Here is a 20,221-nt window from a genome sequence, read left to right on the forward strand (position 1 = left end):
ATCGCTCGTCCCCGACCGCCACTCATAAGGAAGACAATCAATAAATAAGTCATGCTCCGACTTCATCACATAACGGTTCACCATACGTGCATGCTACGAGAATCACAAATTTTAACAGAATTATTTCTCAAATACACAACTACTCAACTAGCATGACTCTAATATCACCATCTTCATATCTCAAAACAATCATCAAGTATCAAACTTCTCATAGTATTCAATGCACTTTTTATGATAGTTTTTATTATACCCATCTTGGATGCCTATCATATTAGGACTAATTTTATAGCCAAAGCAAATTATCATGCTGTTCTATAAGACTCTCAAAATAATATAAGTGAAGCATGATAGATCAATAATTTCTATAAAATAAAACCACCACCGTGCTCTTAAAGGATATAAGTGAAGCACTAGAGCAAAATTATCTAGCTCAAAAGATATTAGTGAAGCACATAGAGTATTCTAATAAATTCCTATTCATGTGTGTCTCTCCAAAAGGTGTGTACAGCAAGGATGATTGTGGTAAACTAAAAATCAAAGACTCAAATCATACAAGATGCTCCAAGCAAAACACATATCATGTGGTGAATAAAAATATAGCCTCAAGTAAAGTTACCGATGGACAAAGACGAAAGAGGGGATGCCTTCCGGGGCATCCCCAAGCTTAGGCTTTTGGTTGTACTTGAATTTTACCATGGGGTGCCTTGGGAATCCCCAAGCTTAGTCTCTTGCCACTCCTTATTCCAAAATCCATCAAATCTTTACCCAAAACTTGAAAACTTCACAACACAAAACTCAACAGAAAATCTCATGAGCTCCGTTAGTATAAGAAAACAAATCACCACTTCAAGGTACTGTAATGAACTCATTATTTATTTATATTGGTGTTAAACCTACTATATTCCAACTTCTCTATGGTTCATACCCCCCGATACTAGCCATAGATCCATCAAAATAAGCAAACAACACTCGAAAAACAGAATCTGTCAAAAACAGAACAGTCTGTAGTAATCTGAAGGTTTCGAATACTTCTATAACCCCAAAAATTCTGAAATAAATTGGTGGACGTGAGGAATTTGTCTATTAATAATCTTCAAAAAGAATCAACCTAATCGCACTCTGTAGTAAAAAATGGCAGCTAATCTCGTGAGTGCTAAAGTTTATGTTTTTTACAGCAAGACCGCAAAGACTTCCCCCAAGTCTTCCCAAAGGTTTTACTTGGCACAAACACTAATTAAAAAAATAAAAACACATCTAAACATAAGCTAGATGAAGTATTTATTACTAAACAGGAACAAAAAACAAGAAGCAAAAATAAAATTTGGTTGCCTCCCAACAAGCGCTATCGTTTAACGCCCCTAGATAGGAATTGATAATTTTAATGATGCTCACATGAAAGATAGCAATTGAAACACGAAGAGAGCATCATGTAGTATATGAGAATCACATCTAAGTCTAACATACTTCTTATGCATATGCATTTTATAAGAAAACAAATTAGCAAGACAAGCTAGATCTAGCATATGCAAGGAAGGAGAAAGAAACAATAGCAATCTCAACATAACGAGAGGTAATTTAGTAACATGAAAATTTCTACAACCATATTTTCCTCTCTCATAATAATTACATGTAGGATAATAAGAAAATTCAACAAAAGAGCTATCACATAACATATTCTAAACATGATCCACATGCATGCGAAGTTGACACTCTTCCAAAATAGTGGGATTAACATCACTACAAAAAAAACACACTTCCGTGATGATACGTGTTTGTCACAGTAGGTCACATTTTTTGTCATGCATGTACATCCATGACGATTTTATGACAAAATCAAGATAGTCATACCTGTGCTGTCATAGAAGTGTTCCATGACATTACCAAAATTATCATCACGGAAGTGTCCACTTCCATGACGATAAATCCCGCGTCACAAAAGTGCTTTCGTCAAGGGTGACCGACACGTGGCATCCACCGTAACGGAACGCCATTAAGCTATCAGGTCAGGTTTTGGATCCTATAACCCGTTAACATCCCCGACCAATGGGGATTTTCCACGTGTAAAATCATCATTGGCTGGAGGAAACACGTGTCGGCTCATCGTTGGGACATATGTCATCCACTCATTGGAAAGAAGGCGCCTATGATACGTCAACACATGGCATGGCCCATTCCTGTGAAAAGGCCGTCCCGTTTGACTTGGTCAAAAGGTGGCGGGCTGGCCCATGTAAAGCCTGTTAACGACCTGTTCGCATATAGCCCATTTACAACCCGCTAACCCAAGGCCCGTTACGCCCTATCCGAATTAGGCCCAGTAGCGTCATCTGGGCCACCCAATATGATTCCAGCCTGTTTTCACTTCTGGCCCATGTATGGCCCATGACGTCTTTCGACCCATATGAGGCCCTATGTAACTCTTGGCCTATTGACGACCCGTGGTGAAACTGGCCCGTAATGAACAGTGTATCACTTTACACCCATTAATGGCCCATGGTGAAACTGGCCCGTAATGAACAGTGTATCACTTTATACCCATTAACGGCCCGTTATTCCGTTGGGCCGTTTCCAGCCCATGTTATCTTTCGGCCTTCTCAGAGCCCATTTATTCTTGGGCTCATTTCCAGTATTCGTTTACTTATGGCCCGTTACTATCATTTTCTGCTTGTGGGCCAAATTCAGCCCGTGGTTACAGTCGGCCTGTTTGTGGTCCGTTAATACGTTGGGCCGTTTTCATAGCGTCATCAAATACGGCCTATTAACGATGGCCCGTTATGGTCGGCCCATGAATGGACGATTCCAACTCTAGCCCGTTTACGGCCATAATGCGGCCTATTATTGGCCCATGTTTGGCCAATCGATCATACTGCCCGTATAAGGCCCATTGATGATACGACCCGTAGAAGGCCCATTGTTTCTATGGCCCGTAGAAGGCCCATTGTTTCTACGGCCCGTAGAAGGCCCACTGTTTCTACGGCCCGTAGAAGGCCCACTGTTTCTATGGCCCGTAGGAGGCCCAGTGTCACTATAGTAAATATTAGCCCATGGTTATTGTGGCCTAGTTTTAAAAAATAGGTTATTACAGCCACTAGCAAACCGCGGAAAAAGAACTGCAATGACTACAAGCAAACAAATAAACAAGACAACAAGGAAATAAGAAAGTAACTTACGCTAGGCTATCACGGCTATCACACATATTACATCCACTAGGCATCAAAGTTCGCCACCAGTGCAAATAAACGCGCTGACAAAAGAATATACAAAACTGAGAGCACTTCAGAAGGCACTAGGCCTGGCCCCCCAAACAGCTGAAGAAGCTGAGTAGACCTCAGTTGTGTCAACGATAGATGCATCAACACTAGATTTAAGGCATGATGGTGCGCACGGCAGTCCTCTGACATCTTCATTGCATCTTTGACAAGTCGGAGCTGAGCTGAAGCAAGCCTTTCCGCTTTAAGTTGAGACTAAAGAAGTCGAACTGATTGAGGCAGCGACTGCACAGAGGTTGTCTCACACCTGCTGGTGAGTAGCTTCAACTCACTGTCTTCATCAAGACAGGACCTTGGGGTCATCTCGCTGTCCTCAAGATGGTTTGGCTCACTATCTTCCCTAAAGTTCTGCTTGGCGTAAGAGATACGAGTCTGAAAGAGAAACAAGGAGACACGTAATAGGTTTCACAATTATATAAGCAAATAAATGGATCTGTTCTACATAAGGAACATGTTTTTACAACTACAATTTGAAACCGGTAGTTGTTGCAAACATCCAATCAGATGTAAACAGCAAAGCAAACATCAGTGGAGGAAATGATGCCTATCCAAATCTATACTAGAACAAAGTTTGAAGGCTTGAGATGGATGAACTTACATTACATGTTAACACGGGCTGGACAAAGCCCTTCTCCATGTTGATGGAAGGATAATTCAATAAATTCCCCAAAGAAAATTCTTTATAAGCGTTGCCATTATTCTACATTTTGCAAAGAGTAAATATAGATCAAATAATATTGGAAGAAACAAAGGATAATGAAGCTTAGGTGCAGACTGATGATACATAATCAAATAGCAATTAATTAAGTACAACGTTACAAGGCAAAAGGGAGAGAGGTACTGACAAGAGCAATGCAGAGCCCATTATTGTTTTGAGATCGTACGATCCTCTGAGCAAGGAGATTCATCTGAAATTAGTTTTCATACAAGAGAGAAGGTAAGGCACAAGCAGAAATTTAGGAGTTCAAATTTTGAATTGATATCATAGACAATACCTGACGCTGGGCTCCCAGCAGTTCTAATAGGGGTTTGGCCACTAGAGTAGGGGTAAAGTGTGGTACAGTTGGGCCCGTGTTTTCTGTGGCTGCTAATCTATCGGATTTAACAGGTATCACTACCTTTTTCAAATACCTAGTTTGTACTCCTTGAGGATCTGCACTCACCCTCTTCGTTTTGGACATCTATTACGAAAGAACAACATTTGACTGGAAAAATATAGTGTGATGACACATGGAATAGGTACAGAAAATGGATAGGTATGGCATATACTCATATATGATGCTTAAACTAAGCAGATGGTGTAACAAAGTAGAAGTAACGCAAGAGGTCAGATGCAAAATATGTGCGACCAATACAACTTTGCAAAGTTAGAGTAAGCACCTTGATGGGTGAATAAGATAGGCCATCCTCCACCATGCCAAGTTTGTTAGCCAGTGGATCGTTCCGCAATATTCCTCTCATGCGCCCATTCTCATATTCATTTTGATAATGTTCAATATCTGACATGCATGAAAACATAAAACAAGTGAGATTTTCTTTATAATGCAGAAGTGATTCTAATCCAATACTGCCTCCCTGTAAACCCCTTTGTGCTATCTCTGCAATTCTTTTAAAAGATGCCATGCATGCTGTAATTTGTTATGTGCATTAATATAATGTGGCCTACTACTCAAAATATGAGAGCTCTAGAAGTGATGACACTTTGCAGATGATAGCTTCAACATATAGTAAAGAAGAACAAGTTGACCTGACCTGACAGATTCAAAATATACTAAGGGAGAACAACTCGACCTGACCAGTCGACCGCAAGAGAAGAGTATCATCTTAAAGAAGAGCAGAAGAGCAAGCAGATTGAAGATATTACAAGTCTTTCAATACAATGTCGGTTGGCCACCCATGATGAACCAGAGCGCACAAAGAAATACTATTCTTTCTGGTCTCTCCATATGTGGCTCACATGCATTTCGAAACTAAAGTAGGAACATTTAGCTAACCAATTAAACATCTCTCAGTTTTACTAATATCAGCAATAATATCAGATATGAATTTGTACAACTAAGCTTGTTTAGCTCGATGGGTGGAGCAGTGCTATTACGACACGAACCACGTAGGCTGATTGTGGTCATCATAAAATGGGGAAAACATAAGCATGATGAGTACAATGTTGATCGTGGCAGTGGGATGGCAGATCTGAAGCTGCAAACCACGCAAAGGGTAGTTAGCAACCGATGTTTGCTTTGAAATAACAACTAAGATTTGGTATGGACAAGAAAGTACGGTCAACAAGTGACAAAGAAATGCAATTATGCTGTCTCTCTATATGTCGCGACATGCATTTGGAAACTCAAGTGGGGCCTTTAGCTAACCAATTAAATGTGTCGGTTAACTAATATCAGTATCATATCACCATCATATTTGAACAACTAAGCTTTCGAATTATGAGTGTTGTGTTGTTTAGCTTGAAGGGTGGAGTAATGCTAGTACGATAGAAAGCACCTACACAGATCATAGTAGAGTAGATAAAAGGGGAAAACCCTAAGCATCAAGAGAAAAATCAAGAAAGTGGAACTAGCTGGACTAGTGGGTGGCGCACATGATTTTCAAGACGAATATAGGAACATTAGGTGACCAATTAAACGTTCTCTGTTTTAGTGATATGAGCATCATATCAGATTCGTATTTCAACACGTAAGCTTTGGGTTGAGGTCTTGAGGAGCAGTGCTAGCACGAGACGAAGCACCTATGATGATGGTAGTGAATATAAAGGGGGGAAACCATAAGCTTTACGAGTATAGTGCCCGTGCCATGGCGGATCTGAAGGTGCAAACCGGACAAAGCTACTTCGCAACCAATGTTTGCTTTCAACTAGCCACTACGGTTTGGTACGGACAAGAAAAGTATAGTAAACAAATTACGATCTATTTTCCGAGTGAGATCAATAACTTAAGCACATATGGAAGAGTACCACCTCTCTTGCGACGCCGTGTAGGCCTATGCTGATACGTTGAGGGTGCTGCAGGTGCGATGGCTGTCGGCGGCGGGGAAGAAGACTTTAGACGGCAGACGGCCGGGTCGGGGGATATATCCTATTGCCGTGGATGAGGCGGTCGTAGGAGCGGCAATGACAAGGTGGACGACGGCGCCGATGAAGCGAGAGGAGGCGATGAAAGGATCCTGGTCCAGTGTCGTGGATGAGAGACGTCCATCTCTTGCAGTGGACGACGGGGTAGGGGTAGCGGCTCCAGCAAGGTGGAGGATGGGGTGGAGGACGGAGGAGGCTGGCCGCAGTGCGGAGGTTGTCGTGCCGCCGATGGTGTATGAATGGGGAAATGGAGGGGAGGGGGGATCTCAAACTTTGGGACGCGCTTCTGTGAAATGGGGGAAAGTTACGAACTTATCCCCTGTTTAAAATTTTGGACATCGCGTCAGTTGGGGATAGGACGGTAATCTTGCATCTCCCAAATATTTGCCGGTAACTATTTCGGGCGAGGAGAGGGTGTTTTTCCGCCCACGGTTGGCGCCCACGGTGTATGAATGGGGCTGACAGGTAGGGCGGTTGTGTCACGTCTGATGGAACTTACACATCTGCCCCTATTTAAAATATTAGCCTACATCGATTTCGGACGAGGAGAGTTTGTTTTGCCGCCCACCCTGTATGAATGGGGAAATGGAGGAAGAGACACATGTCTTTCAGACGAGCTTGAATCAAATGTGTTTTGCTGCCCACGTTTGGCGCCCACCGTGTCTGAATGGGCGCAGAGGCCGTCGTGTCACGTCTGATTGAAGTTACTAGTCTACCCCTATCAACAACAGTGTAAATCCAGTCGATAAGGATGTCAAGTGTCAGGGGTAGACAATAATTTCCATCTCGCAAACACTTGCTTCGGGCAACCCACAAATTATAGTGGGTGTTTAGCCGCTTCGTTCAAAACTTGGGAGAATTAGCATTCACGTTTGCCCTGGGACCTGGCAAACTAAATTCAAATCCAATTTGTATTCGATTACGAATATCCACAGATAATTATACATTTTGTTATTTATGTCTTCAAAACCACAACAAAGATTTATTCCACCTTTATATATGATTATGATTTAGAAATGCCGTGATCTTCGAATTTAGTAGGCTGGATACACTCTGAGTCAAACAGTTATTTCATCCAATACAATATGCTCATACGAAAAACAGTTCACCTTATGTTGATGAGGACATCAATACCATTGTTACACCCACAACCCCTGCTGTTGTACATACTGGACCAATTACTAGAGCTTGCACACGCCAATTGAATTATCAGGTACTTTCGTTTCTTGGTAACGATTCTAATGTTCATGTGAATATGATGCTGCCTAAGTTGGATACATTTGTTTTGCTTACAAATGAAGGGCCTAGCTTGGACAAGAAAGATGAACCTTGGAGCAAGTTCAAGCATGGAGATGATGGCATGCGCAAGGGGAACAAGAACGGAGTTACAAGTCACTACACCACAACACTTGATTGGGGGCAATTAACTGCCGGGAGAAGTATCAAAACAAGGGCAAAAATACTGCCGGGACATTTATAACTGCCGGTACACGTAGTTCCAGGCAAAGAAACTGCCGGGAGAACAGCAGCAGCGAGGGCATTGAAACTGCCGGTACACTTGAGGGCGTCATATCTGCCGGGAGAACTCTCCTACGGCCCATTATCTGCCGGGGTCCGCCTTCGGCGCGAAACCGAAATTATTGTTTGGGCCTAAGCGCGCGGAATCGAGGGAAAGGCGCGTAGTAGACAAAGAGAAAAAACTTTTGGCCGGAAAGAACTAGACGCGCCGGCCCTCCTCCAGACTGCAGCCACCCCCAAACAACTTCCCCCAAATCCCCCTCCACTAACCGTGCCGGCCGCCCTAGATCGACCCCGAGCACTACCGCCGGCGTCCCCCACAACCGCAGCCCTGCCACCGACGCCCCCTACCACCGCAGCCCCGTCGCCACCCCTAGCTACCCCACTCCCGCCGGCCGCCCTAGATCCCGAGTTCTGCAGCCGGCGGCCCGCACCAACACAGCCCCGCCGCCGCCCCCAGCCCCCCCACTGCCTGCAGCCCTCCACCTCGACGGTCCGACCACTGCCGCCTTTGCCCCCAACCACCCCACATCAGCGCTGCCGAGCACGAAGCACCTCCACGGACGACCACTGTCGCCGGGCGACTCCACCGCAGAACTCCTCCCCAAGCAGGCCTCCCCCCTCCACCCGAGCAGGCGAGCACCGAGCGGGATTGCCTCCTCGACGTCCTCTCCGACCCCCCAAGCAGCGGAGCGTCCCTCTTCTCCCGTGACCAGCTCACTACCACATCAACATCCTCTGTCTGCCTCCTCTGCCCCATCAAGAGCATTTGGTGAGATTTCTTTGCAGCCAAGGTTCAGTTCAAATTGTGTACTTGGATTCAGTTCTGACTTCTACAATTGTTAGATGGTTCATTCCAATGTGTGAACTTGGCAGATGATTCAATCCAAACATCCAAAATTGTTAGATGGGTTAGTTTAATCTGTGTACTTGGCAGATGATTAGTTCTAGGTTTTACAACAATTGTTTTTTGTGTTTAGTTGATGCCTCAAAGTTGTAGCTTCTCTGTTTGTGTTTTGCAAAATCGGATTTGTGGACAGAACAAGTGTTTTTTTTATGATATAAATAATGATATTCTTACTACTATTTTAGTTTTTGTTGTTCTTGAAATGACATGTTTCAATTGACTATTCTATTGTGCTAGAGCATTCCTGGTCCATATTGTATTTCTCCTTGCTTGTACTAGGTATGAATGACATGCATGTTGTCACTAGATAATTATGACAGAGATGTTTGAAATGATTCATGATATGGCACACCTACTTGGGGATTTGTGTGATAGTGGCGGTGGGGAGGATCCAATTCACGAGGATGTAGAGCCAGGCAGCATTGATCCCCTTCTAAAAGAAAAAGAAGCGTGATGCGGATGCTTTTCGACAATTCATAGCTGATGATAGCGGGGAGCTTTATCCAGGGTGCACACAACCTTCTTAAAGCTACATTTTGTTGTTAGGTTACTCCATATCAAATCTCTTGGAGGTTGGTTTCATAAAAGTTCTGACATGATGCTAGAGTTGCTAAAAGAGGCCTTCCCAACAGCTACATGCTTACCTACTTGACATATAATGTGCCATTAATTTTCTTTTCAGGAAAAAGAATGGAACAAGAAAGATACTAAGACAATGTTGAAGAACAAGAGGAAGAATGGAACAAGAAAGAGACTAAGACAATGTTCAAGAATGAGAGGAAGAGAGGCTAACGAGAATTAGAACAACAAACGGCCAGGATTTTGAACGGTTTGGCCGCCTTACATTTTCAAATATAAATGAAGAATTTGGAGGCCCAGCTAGTCAGCGACAAACTAAAAGGAAGAAGGTGATATACCATGCCATTAATTTTCTTTTCAGTTCCCATGATTTGGCTGTTTTAAGTGGTGGAATGATAATGTATTATGTTTGTTTGTTGAACCTCGGGAATAGCTTTGCAAATAACAAACTTCAGTACAAAGATGTCAAAGTTTTGATATAAACTATACTAACTTATAATTGCAGATTATAATTATAGTGAACTAGATAGGCGCTCACATGCTAGTGGTCTGCGGTGACATTTTAAGCTCTTGTTTATTGTCTTTAATGCCAGTGTGTAGCAGCCAGCAAAATTAGCTCTACTTCTTGGTGTGAATTTATGATGGTTATTTAGTTTATTTTATTTTTACACTGCATCGTGCTATGTTTCATGAGTATAAACATGATATGCTTGGCATGCAGTTTTGGGGGAAAAAGGAAGCATCTCATGTGTAAATTTCGTTTGACCTTGCATTTTACTGCTTACTATTTACTATACATCCAGAATTGTACTTGGAAGTGTCATTATAGTTCTTTAGAAGTGGGCTTTTGTGTCCATCAGCCATGATTTTGTAGAGATGCCAGTTGAATAAATCTGATTCTCTAATCTCGCAAGGATAATGATTAACTTCTGTATATATAGATACTCCTACAGCATGTATAAAAAAGATAATTTGAGTCATTTCTCATAATTGGATCCTCTTTCTTTCATGTACATGAATTATTTCAGCTTATTTATTTGTAGAAAGCCTTGGTTTTATTTTCTAGGCTAATTCAACTTGTGCGAGATGTAGGAAAGTGAACCAATAAAAATTGTTTATTGAACCAAATGTTTGTAGTGTTTCACTGGATTAAATCTGTGGGCTTGTCACTAATCGGATACCATTTAGGGGACCTTAATTTCTCCAGCTAGTTTCCCTCTTATTTTGTGTAGTACATGTAGAGAGCTTAGAAGGAAAAGCAAGCTCAAATACAAGCTAATTTAATTCACTGGCTAGTACAGTAACTTAGCGCATGCAACCTGCTTATACCAATTTGCTTATTGCAGTAACTTATATCACTCTATTTCCCGATCCTGCTTGAAGGTGCAGCTGTAACTTTGCATATGTGCTTGTTCAATACAGTAGCTTCAAAATGCGCTTGTGTAATATTTAGTGTGTGATTGTGGCCTCGTGCTTGTGTTTCCAAATGCAGAAGACAATCAAATGGTCATCAATTCTGTTTGCTTTACTTCGGTACAGGAATAGCCTCACTTCTGCTGTACAAGATAGGTACACCTACTAATTACTGTTGATATTTGTTAATATCTGTACAGACTTTGCACACTATATTTGGATGAGAAGTAAGAGAAGCTTGCTACTGTCAAGATGATAAAAAATGGACATGTTCTCTATAAAGTAGAGATTACTCTAGAGATGTTACTAGTTGCTCTATGTTTCAGAACATATACGGCTGTTGTATGTGGTTGTTGTCACATCTTCCTGTTTATAGACTTTGCACATTACATTTTGATGAGAAGATAAGCTTGCTACTGTTAAGATGATAAAAAATGGACACGTTCTCTACTATAGTAGAGATTAGTCTAGAGAAAATATGCGGCTGTTGTATGTGATTGTTGTAACATCTTCCTTAAGTTCTGAATGCTGCTGTTGTATGTAACATCTTATGATCTATGGCAGCTGCAGATTTCCCAAAGGTGAACAAGTTCACTAAGGTTTGGAAGATTTTCAAGCTGATGAAGATTTGGAAGACCTACAATGTCCTGCGTCTTGTTTGTTGAACCTAGACATTTGCTCTGCTCATTTTGGTGGTGGTTTGGCTGTGTGGCACACATCTAGAAGCATATGTACATCTTTTGTGGCGCTACTTTAGTTTGGTTGTGGGGTAAACATATATATGTACTCCTTTCATGGCACAACCTCTATATATATTGTCGTTATGTTTATCAAATGAAGTTTAAGGTTTTCGATGAGGCCTATATGTTACATTGATTGAAGTGCGTGTATAAATTGTGTGATATGTCTTGATTGTCTGGACATATATAATGGATGGATATTACATAATAGCGATGCCTAGAACATTTCGCTAGTGAAATTAACATGTTGGCATAATATCTGCCAGGTAAACATGCTTGTGCTGGCGGCTTAACTGCCGGTAATTGTAGTTTCACATGCCTAGACCAATTTGCCGGGAGAAAATTAACTGCCGGAAAATACAAGGGTCAGGGCAGAAAAACTGCCGAGAGAAGTTTATCTGCTGGGAGAAGTAATCCCCGGCAGCCGTTCTCGTGGCAGTTCTATCTGCCGGGAGAACCACTGTCCCGGCAGTTTGTCTGCCCGTTAAAGAGTCTTCTCCCGGCAGTTTTTCTGCCCTTACATCAGTGTTGTGGTGTAGTGAGTGATGATTCCAGAACTCTGAAGCCACCATAATGAGTGCATGAAGCATGGGACGAAATATACAAGATGCCACTTCATAAATTTCGTCCAGAGACTATTCTAGGTGCTGCGTCACCTTATTATTGGGCCAGGCCCATGTATTTTCGAAATACTTAAGTATAGGCTGTTTTTAGAGTCCGTATGTGTGGGGAAACAAGAGTTAGGGTTGGTTTCGGACCCCTCCACCAAGGGCCATGAAATTACCCCTCTCTCCTCCATATATACAGCCCTTAGGGCATCGTTTAGACTTCGGGTTTTGTTTAGATTAAAAGTTCGCCATAGCTGCAACTTCACGTACTTCGTTTGTGTCCAACGACCAGACCAAGACGTCACAGAACCCCACCTTGATCAATAAAGCTTTCATCTTATATTCGCAATATCCAGATTGTAATATCAGTTTCTTGCTTGTTCTTCATTTGCTCGCAGGAAACAGGCCCTCGTGGTCAGGTTGATCGTGCTCCGGCATGGTCAATAACCCCTCAGAGTTGGTTTAGCGATTGCTAAGGCGCGACGTCCTCGCACGTTCGTAGTCGGATCATCAAAGTCGACTTCCTCTAAAACGATAGCCACCATCTCATCAAAAGATGAGACACCTTTGCCTCTATCAAGTGGTATCAGATTTCCAGGTTGCTCGGTGAGATTTTACAGTTTTTCGTAGTTTAGATCGAGTCTGTTCTTTGTACCTATAGTCCACGCAAAAGCCAAAAAAATTAGGGTTAGTTCATCCTATCCGAACCAATCTGAGCCTTTGCATAATCTTTTCTGTATTTGCTTTGTTGAATTTGCGGTTACATCGTCGTGTCAAGTTGCTGGTCTTAGCATCTAGTCCTTTAGAGTTTCGAGTTCTGTTCACAGGCTGTCACGTCGCCACTGCCATATATCACCACCGCATCATCATCATCATCGCTGCTGCCATATACCACCACCACACCAACTTCATCGTCACTGCCATATTCACCACCACATATTCACCACCAATCCGAGTCCATATACGCCACCACATATCCGCCGCCATCACGCCAATCCGAGTCCACCTGCAACATAAATCCGCCACCAGTCCGATTTCCACCAGATTCATCGCCGCCACCAATCCAAGATTCCATCATATTCATCTCCGCCACCAGTCCTAGTCTGAGTCCAGTATTTGTTGCTTTGTTTTCGAGTTCCAGATCACGCGATACTCCGAGTCGTGACAGATTAGGACTCCCCAACTTTCGAGCCACCCGCAGAAGAAAAATAGTTCCAAACTAAAAAAAAACTAAGTCTGGAAAATTCCGGCTAGGTAGTTTTTAGACCATTTGTAGACTTTTTCAAAATTTTTTTGTTGCGGAGCAAAAAAAAGAGGAAAAAAGTGAAAAAAACAAAAAAAACAAAGCATGCTCCTCCCTTGTTTACGTGCAGCGTCGTGATTTTGTTAGTGTTCTAGGCTCGCATCTCTAGCACGGTCTAGCCTAGGACCAGCACAGTACCGTCGTTGAGCGTTTATTCAACTTTGCATCTCTGAATTGATTATTGCTGACCCTTTTTGCTACCATATTATAAGCCTTCCTAGCTCCACATACATCTACGTCGTGCGTTTGACTCTCCCTGGTAATCGCTCTATCCAAGCTTTGAGAGTTTTGACTACGACGGTTGCCAATCACCGCCTGCTGCTGGGTAAGAACTGGTAAGAATTTGAGATTTGCTTGACGGATTTATGACACCACCACCACCTCTTGTTAGTATTCTGCAGGATCATATTCTTGTGTGTTTCTATTGTTGCTAACCATGGCAGGATCACAAGCCGACGAGACTGACTGGGAGAACATGACGAATAAGGAGTTGCATGATAAATTTCAGCAAATGACGAGTGGACAGGTGCAAGATGTGCTAAACAGATTTGAAGAGGCCATGGAGAAGATAGATGGCATGGAGAAGGCATTCGAAACAAAGCTCGATAACAGGTTTAATGAATTGCTCGCGCGTCTTCCACCACCACCACCGGCTGCACCTAACGCACCTCTACAACAACGACTACCTCCACATAGCGAAACAGCCCTCCGCCGAGCGAGCCGTCTCCCTCTTGCACCTGGCCAAACTATTGGTGCTACTGTTGATACTTCTGTGGCTCCTGCTGCTGATGCGGAGGAGGATGATTTTGCGGGAGATTACGAGGATGAGGTTGATCAAAATCAGAACTACGTGCCACCACCAGCACCGCAACCACCAGGTCGTCCACATGCAAATAATGGCAATGGTAAGGCTCACCCTTAGGTACGAGATCATGACCATCTCCCTAAACTAAAATTGAATATTCCACCCTTTGAGGGTAGATATGTTCCTGATATATATCTTACTTGGGAGTTAGAAACTGAACAATGATTTACATGTTTACAATATCCTGAGGAGAGACGTGTTCCTGCTGCTGTTTGTGCTTTCACTAGCTTTGCATGTGTTTGGTGGTCTGAACATTGTAGATTATATCCTATTCCAGCTACTTGGGCTGCTTTGAAAACTGCTATGCGTACTCGTTGGGTTCCACCATATTATCAACGTGAATTACTTCAAAAATTGCAGCGCTTAAGACAAGGAAAAAATTATGTAGAAGAATATTATCAGGAATTACAGACTAGCATGATTAAATGTGGTATTGTTGAGGAGAATGAAGCTATGCTTGCACGTTTTATGGGTGGATTAAATAGAGAGATTCAGACCATTCTAGAGTATAAGGAGTATACTAATATCACTCGTTTATTCCATCTTGCTTGTAAAGCTGAACGTGAAGTGCAGGATCGACAGGCATTGGCGCGAACTAACTTTTCTGCAGGTCGATATTCATCATGGACACCACGTGCATCCTCTACTTCCACTCCACCAGCACCTCCATCAGGTGCCACCTCTAGCCGTGATACAAGAAAGCAGGCATAACCACCACTATCTGCCAAGAGCACACCTGCCGGACCTGCGCAGAGCTCTTCTTCTTCCATGGCATCAACAGGGCACACAAGTGATATTATTTGTCGTCGTTGTAAGGGAAGAGGACATTTTGCGAGAGAATGCCAATCTCAGCGTGGGATGATTGCTACTGAGGATGGTGGGTATGAGTCTGCTAGTGACTATGATGAGGAGACTTTGGCTCTTATTACACGTAAAAGAACACGATGGAGATGATTCTGATCATGAGACGCAATACATGGCTCCTGAAGATGCTGACAAGTATGAATGTTTAGTTGCTCAACGTGTTTTGAGTGTGCAGGTCACACACGCTGAGCAAAATCAGAGGCATAATTTGTTCCATACAAAGGGAGTTGTGAAGGAACGTTCTGTTCGCGTCATCATAGATGGAGGGAGCTGCAATAACTTGGCTAACATGGAGATGGTGGAGAAGCTATCTCTCACCACAAGACCACATCCACATCCTTACTACACCCAATGGTTCAACAACAGCAGCAAGGTTAAGGTAACACGTACTGTTCGTGTGCATTAAAGTATCTCTACATATGCTGATTATGTTGATTGTGATGTGGTACCTATGCAAGCATGTTCCTTATTACTTGGTAGACCATGGCAATTTGATAAAAAATTTGTACACCATGGTAGAAACAATCAGTATACTCTTGTTCATAAGGATAAAAATATTACTTTGCTTCCTATGACTCCTGAATCCATTTTGAAAGATGATATTAATAGAGCTAATAAAGCAAAACAGGAGAAAAATAAGAGTGAAAATCAGATTGTGGCAAAAGAATTTGAGCAACAAATGAAACCTAATAATGAACCATCTAGTGTTGCTTCTGAAATTAAATTGAAAAGTGCATGTTTACTTGCCACAAAATCTGATATTGATGATCTAGATTTCAGCAAATCTGTTTGCTATGCTTTTGTGTGCAAAGAGGCATTATTTTCATTCGAGGACGTGCCTTCCTCTTTGCCTCCTGCTGTCACTAACATTTTGCAGGAGTTCGCTGGCGTCTTTCCACAAGACATGCCACCGGGATTACCACCTATTCGAGGGATTGAGCATCAAATTGACTTAATTCCCGGTGCATCATTACCCAACCGTGCACCATACCGTACCAATCCAGCGGAGACGAAGGAGATTATGCGTCAAGTACAAGAACTGCTCGACAAAGGTTATATACGCGAATCCCTTAGTCCTTGTGCTGTTCCTATCATTTTAGTGCCGAAAAAGGATGGTACGTCGCGTATGTGCGTTGATTGTAGAGGCACTAATAATATTACTATTCGTTATCGTCATCCTATTCCTAGGCTAGATGATATGCTTGATGAATTGAGTGGCTCTACAATATTCTCCAAAGTTGATTTGCGTAGTGGATACCATCAAATTCGTATGAAATTGGGAGATGAATGGAAAACAACATTTAAAACTAAGTTTGGATTATATGAGTGGTTAGTCATGCCTTTTGAGTTAACTAATGCACCTAGTACTTTCACGAGGTTAATGAACGAAGTTTTACGTGCTTTCATTGGATGATTTGTGGTAGTTTACTTTGATGACATATTGATTTATAGCAAATCTTTGGAGGAACATTTGGAACATTTACGTGCTGTTTTTATTGCTCTACGTGATGCACGTTTGTTTGGTAACCTTGGAAAGTGCACCTTTTGCACCGACCGAGTATCTTTTCTTGGCTATGTTGTTACTCCACAGGGAATTGAAGTTGATAAAGCCAAGATTGAAGCTATTGAGAGTTGGCCGCAGCCCAAAACGGTCACACAAGTGAGGAGTTTCCTTGGCCTCGCTGGTTTCTATAGGCGTTTTGTGAGAGATTTCAGCACCATTGCTGCACCTCTCAACGAGCTTACAAAGAAGGATGTACCTTTTGTTTGGGGTACCGCACAGGAAGAAGCCTTCACGGTATTGAAAGATAAGTTGACACATGCTCCTTTACTCCAACTTCCTAATTTCAATAAGACTTTTGAGCTTGAATGTGATGCTAGTGGAATTGGATTAGGAGGTGTGTTATTACAAGATGGAAAACCTGTTGCATACTTTTCTGAAAAATTGAGTGGGCCTAGTCTGAACTATTCTACTTATGATAAAGAATTATATGCTCTTGTTCGGACCTTAGAAACATGGCAACATTATTTATGGCCCAAGGAATTTGTTATACATTCTGATCATGAATCTTTGAAACACATTAAAAGTCAAGCAAAACTGAACCGTCGACATGCTAAATGGGTTGAATTCATTGAGACTTTCCCTTATGTGATTAAACACAAGAAGGGTAAAGAAAATGTTATTGCTGATGCCTTGTCTCGTCGTTATACTATGCTTTCACAACTTGACTTTAAAATATTTGGTTTGGAGACCATCAAGGATCAATATGTTAATGATGCTGAATTTAAAGATGTATTGCAGAATTGTAAGGAAGGGAGAACTTGGAACAAGTTCGTTCTTAACGATGGATTTGTGTTTCGTGCTAACAAGCTATGCATTCCAGCTAGCTCCATTCGTCTTTTGTTGTTGCAGGAGGCGCATGGAGGAGGATTAATGGGACACTTTGGCGTCAAGAAGACGGAGGATATACTTGCTACACATTTCTTTTGGCCAAAGATGAGACAGGATGTTGAGCGTTTTGTTGCTCGCTGCACTACATGTCAAAGAGCTAAGTCACGACTCAATCCTCATGGTTTATATATGCCTTTGCCTGTACCTAGAGTTCCTTGGGAGGATATATCTATGGACTTTGTTTTAGGTTTACCTCGAACAAAGAAGGGGAGGGATAGCATATTTGTTGTCGTGGATAGGTTCTCGAAAATGGCACACTTTATACCATGTCATAAAAGCGATGATGCTGTTAATGTTGCTGATTTGTTCTTTCGTGAAATTATTCGCTTGCATGGTGTGCCAAATACTATTGTTTTAGATCGTGATTGATAGAGGCTAAGGTGTCCCGATGTTTCAATGAGATGGTGGCTATCGTTTTCTGTGGGAGTCGACCTTGACGATCCGACTACGAACGTGCGAGACGTCGCGCCTTAGCAATCGCTAAACCAACTTCCGAGGGTTATTGACCACGCCGGAGCACGATCAACCTGACCACGAGGGTCTGTTTCCTGTGAGCAAACGAAGAACAAGCAAGAAACTGAGATTGCAATCGGGATATTGCGAATATAAGATGAAAGCTTTATTGATCAAGGTGGGGTTCTGTGACGTCTTGGTCTGGTCGTTGGACACAAACGAAGTACGCGAAGTTGCAGCTATGGCGAACTTTTAATCTAAACAAAACCCAAAGTCTAAACGACGCCCTAAGGGCTGTATATATGGAGGAAGAGGGGGAATTTCGTGGCCCTTGAGGGTGGGGTCCGAAACCAACCCTAACTCTTGTTTCCCCACACATACGGACTCTAAAAATAGCCTATACTTAAGTATTTCGAAATTACATGGGCCTGGCCCATTCATAAGGTGACGCAACACCTAGAATAGCCTATGGACGAATATTATGAAGTGGCATCTTGTATATTTCATCCAAGGCTTCATGCACTCCTTATGGCGGCTTCAAAGTCCTGAAATCATCACTTGTAACTCCGTTCTTGATCCCCTTGCGCATGCCATCAACTCCATGCGTGTTCTTGCTCCAATGTTCATCCTTCTCCAAGCTAGGCCCTTCATTTGTAAGCAAAACAAATGTATCCAATTTAGGCAGCATCATAATCTCATGAACATTAGAATCATTACCAAGAAACGAAAGTACCTGGTAATTTAATTGGCGTGTGCGAGCTCTAGTAATTGGTCCAGTATATGTAACAGTAGGGGCTGTGGATGTAACAATGGTATTGATGTCCTCATCAAAAAAAAAATTTGCCCGTGAAAATTTTGGCCTAAAAACTGCCCGGGGGTCTCCAGACTCTTTTTTTTCCGAGACCTACGCAGGCAAGGAAAAACGAATCGGAATTTAGATTGATCTCAAGAACAAACCTAATATGAGAAGAACTCGGATTGGTGGTGGATATATGGTTGTGGTATATGGCAGCGGTGGTGGTATATGGTAGTGGTGGTGGTATATGGATACGGATTGGTGGTGGTATATGGATATGGATTCAGAGCGATGGCGGATAAGCAAAAGTGGTAGATGGGCGATGATGATGGTGCGGCGGCGGCGTGACAACTTATGACCAGAACTCGAAACTCTAAAAGACTAGACTCTAAGACCAGCAACTTGACACGATGATGCAACCGCAAATTCAACAAAGCAAAAACCCTAAAAAGATTATGCAAAGGCTCAGATTGGTTCGGATATGATGAACTAACCCTAATTTTTTTGTGTGGCTTTTTTTTCGTGGACTGTAGGTATGAAGAACAGACTCGATCTAATCTACGAAAAACTGTAAAAATCTCACCGAGCAACCTGGAAATCTGATACCACTTGATAGAGGCTAAGGTGTCCCGATGTTTCGATGAGATGGTGGCTATCGTTTTCTGTGGGAGTCGACCTTGACGATCCGACTACGAACGTGCGAGACGTCGCGCCTTAGCAATCGCTAAACCAACTTCCGAGGGTTATTCACCACGCCGGAGCACGATCAACCTGACCACGAGGGTCTGTTTCCTGCGAGCAAACGAAGAACAAGCAAGAAACTGAGATTGCAATCGGGATATTGCGAATATAAGATGAAAGCTTTATTGATCAAGGTGGGGTTCTGTGACGTCTTGGTCTAGTCGTTGGACACAAACGAAGTACGCGAAGTTGCAGCTATGGCGAACTTTTAATCTAACAAAACCCAAAGTCTAAACGACGCCCTAAGGGCTGTATATATGGAGGAAGAGGGGGGAATTTCGTGGCCCTTGAGGGTGGGGTCCGAAACCAACCCTAACTCTTGTTTCCCCACACATACGGACTCTAAAAATAGCCTATACTTAAGTATTTCGAAATTACATGGGCCTGGCCCATTCATAAGGTGACGCAGCACCTAGAATAGCCTATGGACGAATATTATGAAGTGGCATCTTGTATATTTCGTCCAAGGCTTCATGCACTCCTTATGGCGGCTTCAAAGTCCTGAAATCATCACTTGTAACTCCGTTCTTGATCCCCTTGCGCATGCCATCAACTCCATGCGTGTTCTTGCTCCAATGTTCATCCTTCTCCAAGCTAGGCCCTTCATTTGTAAGCAAAACAAATGTATCCAATT

At 42.5% G+C, this 20,221-nt stretch overlaps 1 long non-coding RNA gene across 1 annotated transcript; it reads left to right on the forward strand.

Moving 5' to 3' along the window:
- Positions 1-7,990: 7,990 nt before the first annotated feature.
- LOC125543811 (uncharacterized) lies at positions 7,991-11,622 on the forward strand. Its single transcript, XR_015616381.1, has 4 exons — positions 7,991-8,638; positions 9,456-9,681; positions 10,845-10,921; positions 11,330-11,622. It is a non-coding gene; the product is annotated as an uncharacterized LOC125543811 (long non-coding RNA).
- The last annotated feature ends 8,599 nt before the right edge of the window (positions 11,623-20,221 follow it).

Source organism: Triticum urartu, chromosome 2A, assembly GCF_056163025.1.
Source record: "Triticum urartu cultivar PI428250 chromosome 2A, HENAU_Tu73, whole genome shotgun sequence".
Taxonomy (NCBI): domain Eukaryota; kingdom Viridiplantae; phylum Streptophyta; class Magnoliopsida; order Poales; family Poaceae; genus Triticum; species Triticum urartu.